This window comes from Berghia stephanieae, chromosome 2 (assembly GCF_034508935.2).
Source record: "Berghia stephanieae isolate SIO BIC M18660-M18661 chromosome 2, UCSD_Bste_1.3, whole genome shotgun sequence".
Taxonomy (NCBI): domain Eukaryota; kingdom Metazoa; phylum Mollusca; class Gastropoda; order Nudibranchia; family Aeolidiidae; genus Berghia; species Berghia stephanieae.
In genome coordinates this window covers 89,786,087-89,793,048 of record NC_088361.1, presented here as the reverse complement: position 1 = coordinate 89,793,048, position 6,962 = coordinate 89,786,087, and positions in this window count along the sequence as shown.

Below are 6,962 nucleotides of genomic sequence, written 5' to 3'. Positions count from 1 at the left end.
CAGTAAATATTTTTAAAAAATAAAATTTGAGCATTTATACAGCGCAATATCCACTAAACGTGACCCTCTTTCTTATATCTGAACAATCTAGAAATTACATTGGATGTAAAGAATGCTGAAGTATCAAGTTTATAGATGTTTTTTGTTTGTTTTTTTAAAATTTATTTATTTAAATAGTTTTATTTTTTATTTATTTATTTATGTTTGCCAATAACTTTAAGGTCAATATCCATATGCCTGTGTTTAGTGTGTATGTATATATATATATAAGAAGAAGATAAAAATAAACTGGCAAAGTGACAATACACGTTGGATGTTTAAACATTTTTTTTTTTTTTAAAGTTTATAGATGAATATCTCTATTTCTTTTTTTATCCGTGATAGAAAATATATTTTTCTTATTTGTGATACTATAGCATTTTGTTATACCCGATAACAGCAGTAGTCTATCCACCAACAATGTTGGTATATGATTCATATTTGTTGCTACAAATTCAATCTATACTGTCAAAATTGTTCCAACATAGTGTTGTGCAGCTGTCTGACACTCGCCTTCAGAGTGGAAGGTCTAGAGTTTGCATTCCGCTCTGAGCGCCGCATAGTTGACGCCTTTGAAAAGGCTCTTTACTCACATTTTCTCACTGTACTCTGGTGTAAAATGAGTACCTGGCCGTTAACAACGTTGTCTCTGTCAGAAATTAGTAATATCACCTGACGCATGCATCATGTCTAATCCTACATGTTTAGTGTTGCTGTTGGCTAGGGACCCCTTGTGAAGCACTTTGAGCACGTTTAGTGTGTAAATTGCGTTATAGATGATCGTTTTTTTTTTGTTGTTATGTTTTTGGGTTTTTTTACTGTTGTGGGACTGGACATTGCAGGTTCTGTGACAGTATGTTATTTATAGAAGAACAAATTTAGACCTGCCACTTGGATAGGATAACTTTAATGATTTTTTAAATTTTTTTTGTGGTTGTGAGTGTATAAGTTTGTGCAGGCGATGTACTTTTAAAGGTTGTGGATGAGTTTTGTAAGAAAGGAAGTGTATGTGTGGTCCAGACATTGTTGGATAAAATTCAACGCTGTTGCGCAATAAATTTCTTTTATTTTTTAAAAGCTATTTGTTGTAATTGATATCACATTTGGTGATATAAGAAAGAAAAAGGGATAAATTTTTTTAAAACATCAAAGACAGATTTGCTTTTATGTCTGTATTTATGTTTTGTATATTTGTTCTCCAACACTTTTGTGCGGCTATGTGGTCTAGTGGTAATAGACTCGATTTCGGATCGTAAGGTCATGGGTTCGCGCTTTGCTGAGCGCATAGTTGTCCTTGGATAAGGCTCTTTACTCACATTCTCTCACCATATTCAGGTGTAAAATAAGTACCTGTCGCTAACAGCCTTGTCTCTATAGGAAAAATAGTTATATTACCTACCTTTCGTCATGTCTCGTTCCATATGTTACGTGTTGCTGTTGGTCAAGGACCCTTTGTAAAGCGCTTTGAGCATGTTTAGTGGATATTGCGCTATATATAAAAGCTCAAGTTTTTTTGGGGTTTTTTGTATTTAGATGGTGTGGCTCACTGCTGCCTCCAAACGGTATAATGTAGGGGTGGTTTGGACTCTAAAAACTGAATGTATAGTTAAGGGTTAAGTTATTATGGTTCTCTATTTTTAAATAAGAGAATGACCTTAATTTCTTAACGGGACAAAATCTAAAAATTTCCCATTCCTGGTCGTTTTATCTTTCAGTACAAAAAAAAAAAAAAAAAAAAAATAATAAACAACCAACAAATCCACTTGTTCCCCTCCTAGCAAAAGCCTCCAGGCAGGAGAGACATAGCATGATTCCAAAAGTTCCAAAGGCAGCGAACAAACAAGGTTTAACTGTTGTTCTTGTTTAGTTTATTTTCTTATGGGGTTTTTTTTTTTGGGGGGGGGGGGGGGGTTTGGGGGTTTTTTAAACCACAAATTTTATGCAATCTGAGCGATGTGTGGTTTGTGTTGATGTAATTTAAAGCACCAAGAGTCTCATTGTTGAGGATATCGCGCGCTCTATAAGAGTCTATTAGTATCAATTCTCCTGAAGAAATCATATGGCCATTCACAAATTGCATTAGATTTTGCAATTCCTTTTTTGTTGTAGAGAGATGAATGACCAATCTCTTTTTCCATTCACTTAAAAGTAACATCCTGGGTAGGGTTCCTGACCTCCCATAGTGGGCAGGGAGGTACATACTGTCTTCTATCCCCCTATATCTGTTTTCCAATATGCTTTCTGTCTTTGTCTTGGAATGAGATCACTTGGTTTTGTCCTGGCCCTGGCCTGACACCGAGGCTTGGAGGGGAGCAGTCAAATGTATAGTTAGTTTTGGGAGATGTTATTTTTTCCTTGTAAATCATCTATCAGTTATACACTGTATTATGTTTCTTTATATTATATCTGATTTGTAAAACATTTGAGTGTATTCCTCTTAGTATGGACCTGTGCTTGTGTCTGGATGAGACTTTACTGTTAGTGATCGCAAACTATGTACTTTGATAGTGTGCTCTTGGAATCTACACCCGTTTCTTATTTGAATCAATTCCCCTTTGTCTTACCTTTTCTTGGGTGCTTTAATTGTAATTCTTGAACTTTTTACTATCCCATTTTCTTCGTTTTTACTGGCGCTGATATGACCTTAATGTGTTACAAGTGCCGTAAAACCCTTCAAAACAAAACAAACAAAAGTTACATCAATCAACGTCATCGTCGCTAGTTTAAAAAAGGAGAAGTCAGTCACGTTGACAACTGTGTCAAACTTGTTTTTACATATTACTTCCTTCTACTTATACAAAAGCATTTTTCAATTTATCAATAAGATTTGGTAGCTTGGTCTGTTAGATCTGGTGGAAAATACTTAACGATAGGCTGTCATCCTATCCAAAGGTAGCAAACAATCGCTAATGTCCTATATGTCTTATGGCTCTGAAGGACTACTTTTTATTTTGTAACCATCTGACTATATTCCCATCTGGTGGAAATCCTGCAGCTGTGTCAGTGTGGACTTTTTTTTCTGTCAGTTAGCTGCCATACTACTATGAAGAAGAAAAAACAACTCGTATTAAAAAATTTGTCGAGAAAATTTGTCCTTCAAATATCGGTCGTTTTAAATGACCCACACTTTGCGCAGTCCCAAGTTTGAGAGTTTTTGCCAATATGAGAGTCATTGAAATCATCGATATTTGAAGGACAAGTGTTTTTTTTTTTTGCTAAAGTTAAGTACGAGTTTTGCCAGAGAACGACAGTTAAGGGTCTTGCAAATACCGAGTATTTTAGGAGAAGGTCTTTCGAGCTCCCAAGTTGCTCGGTTTGGTTTGCTATCTTGGCACGAACGAAACCGAGATGTCTTGATTTGTGACCTAGATGTCCCGTTTTGTGACCTAGATGTATCGTTTTGTGTATGCAAGCCATACGGGCAAGTAGAGCGAGCGCTTGCCAGTCAGAAGAAAAAAAAAGAAACAGCGTCGCCACGTTTGAAAAAAAAGAAAGAAAAAAAAACGAAAAAGAACCTAACAACTTAACGTTTCAAAGACGAATTTCAATCTTACTTGGACCTAAAAGAACATCTTACCGTTTTCATCAAAAGACAAATAACAAAGCAATGCAATTATAGTTTAAATGATAACCAAGTCGCGATATTCTTACTGCTCCTCTGTGGTGGAAACGGTTTATTCTGTATTAAGAATAATATAAAGGGAAACTATTATTTGAAAACAAAAAATCAGTGTCACTGGCAAACAGTTATCAGCACTATTGAGTTGGAAAAAAAAAAGAAGAAACAAGGGGGGGGGGGGGGTACCCAGTAGCATGTGTAATTATTTAGAGGCGAAATTCGATCTTGCCCCAGAAATAGGAGAGCTAACGCTGCAAGAAGGGACAACTCGCCGTTCGCGTGGCACATACAGCACTTGCCTAGTGATTTGTTAGTGCGTGTTAGCAAAACGCTCGTTGGCTGGCCGCCGGTTTCGCCTGGCGAGACTAGAGGAGGAGGGGCCTTCTACTACTACTACTACTACTACTACTACTACTAATAATAATAATAATAATAATAATAATAATAATAATAAATAAATAAATTAATAATGATGATAATAAATAAATAAATAAGTTAATTTAATAATTAATTAATTAATTAATAATAATAATTAATTAATAAGAAGAAGAAGGAGAAGGAGGAGGAGAATGATAATAATAATAATAATAATAATAATAATAATAATAATAATAATAATAATAATGTGGTCCCGATATCTCGCTTCACAATCAAATGGAACGAGATCGATACCGGGTGCAGTCAAGATTTTTTCTGACCCCCTGTCCACCCAACAGTGATTGGGTAGCTGGGTCTGTCAGATCTGGTGGAAAGTACTTTGCGATTGACTAGCTTCCTATCCAAATGGTACCAAACAATTGCTGTTCTCCGTTCCACATTATAGAAACCGGGACAAACTCCGGTGTAATAAGCCATAATCACTCTATGCAACAAACACTACCATAGTCATTTTGGCAACGCTGAAAGCACTATCAGTAGTGTTATAGTATAGCACAAGGCTTCACCTTAGTTCAGGTGCGCTGGTTAATAGACTTAACGTGTCAATTTTATGTCCCCCCCCCCCCCCCTCTCTCTCTCTCTCTCTCTCTCTCTCTCTCTCTCTCTCTCTCTCTCTATCAATCCATCTATCTCTCTCTCTCTCACACACACACTCACTCTTTCTTTCATTCTTCTCTACGCCTCTCTCTCTCTCTCTCTCTCTCTCTCTCTCTCTCTCTCTCTCTCTCTCTCTCTGAAGTCTTTCTTTGGTGCTTTGGATGGGGTCTTTTGACCTTTCGTTGTAGGCAAGGAGGTCACTGTTCTGTGTCTTCTAAACCCTCTATGAGATTGCTTTCTGTCTTTGTCTCTGAATGAGATCTCTTGATTTTGTCCTGGCCATAGTCCTCAGCTGAAGGAGAAATATTATAGATCGCTCCATTTATAGTCCGGGAGACAATTAACCGGTAGATAACCACGCCTCTCGGACAATCGTCATAATGTAAACAATGGCAGTGATTGGTTGACACAGCAAACTACACAGGTTTTACTTTAGATGGTATGTGTTAAGTAAAATACCCACTGTTCTACCTCTTGATCAGTAGAATCAACACAGAAAACTATGTGTAAACTTAAACATCATAACATAATAATAATATTTCGTGTGAGAACTAGTCACCCATTTGTCAATATAAAAACAATAACAACGATCAGATGGAGGTCGAAATAGTTCACGTTTTTGTTTATAAACAACCAACTATGTTTGTCCGAGCACGTGTGAAGGTGTGTCACAAATTCCATTGCAAGCGCCGTAAAACCCTTAAAAAAAAAAAAAAAAAAAAAAAAAACCAAAACAAATTCCATGTTTTGATTGGTCAAAAATCTACTGGTTAATTCGCCAGGCTTCTGTACCAGCAAGAGGAGACACCTTTTGGCGGCGAATCGACTTCGGTCGAGAACTTGCCTCATGGCATCGTCGCTTCATCAGTGGGGACTTTCCATCTGTCCCACATATTATACCCATTGTGGTCAAGAGCCCCAAACCGCAGAACATCTAGTTGAGTGTTTCCTGAAGCAAACATATCATCACTAGTATATGGAATAGCAGCCAGGAGTACTTGCCCAAATTTCATTGTTGTAATGGAATCCCCAGCGCAAATTATTGTAATGGTGGAGTTGTAAGTTGGGGTACAAAATGGACGCATAACGGGCGACCTGATTAATTTGTGTGAAATTTGTTCCATTTTGGCTAGCTTGGGAATAAATGAAGTACTTTAGATAGTATCGAACAGGGTGCAATCGATCGAGCAAATGTGCTGTATTTTTATACATGCCCATGCTACACGCCACATGCCGAGGTATTCTATCATCTTCTTGTAACTTTAATTTTACGAAGATGTTTGCGATCCTCAAGATCCATGTACTGACTGACGTATTTGCCATATTGTCTTATTTTTAGCACCATCTCAATTGCTAAATTATGTTCTTCGAATAGCTGGCTTAGTCAAATCAATAAAGTGATGTGCAGTTTTAACTTTGTTGTTTTAAATTCTTTTTTTTTTTTTTTTTCGTTATTGACTGAAAGAAGGGGTTTGAGCCGGAAATATTCCGTGTTTGATATTTTATTAATTTTTAAAAAGGTGTTATGTTCATTTTTGTAAATTAGTTTTTACAGTCCACAGCTTCTAATATCTTAGTCTTCACATAATCAAAGCGACATACACAGCTTCGTGTAACGAGTAAAGAGAGGCAAGAAATATATTATGGTCGTTTTTTTTAGACCTCTCAAGACAAGATGAGCAAGAATAATTGGAACTAAGCACAACAACAACAAAAGCAATTTTTAAAAACTAATATTAAAAACACACACAAAAAAACCTAACAAACCCAGTTCTGTACGGCTCCGAATAATGTAATTACATAATAGGCTACATATCTTCACCTGAACAATGTTTCATAGCTCTAAATTATTGAACAAAAATGAATATAACATTCCAAATTTTTTCTTCAACCAGGAGGACTTACGAAATATTTTGTCGTCGATCTTGTTTTGTATTTTTAGTTATGTATTTATGTTATTATTTTTATTTTTGTTGTTGTTGGCTGAAAATGGGTTTTGAGCCTGCAACGTTCCGTGTTTGGTAATTTGTCCTCTTTTTATGAAGCTGTTATATTCATTTTTGTTTATTACTTTTTACAGTCCATAGCTTCTAGCAACTTAGTATCACCATAAGTCTAAATTGTAATGAGACCGGTCTATGTCACAAAAAGAACACTCAATAAATGGAGACATGAGGAATATATATATTTATTAATAGACATAACTTACAAAGGCTCGCCTTGTGTGCAGTCCCTACCCGATGATGATGCTGATGATGATGATGATGAT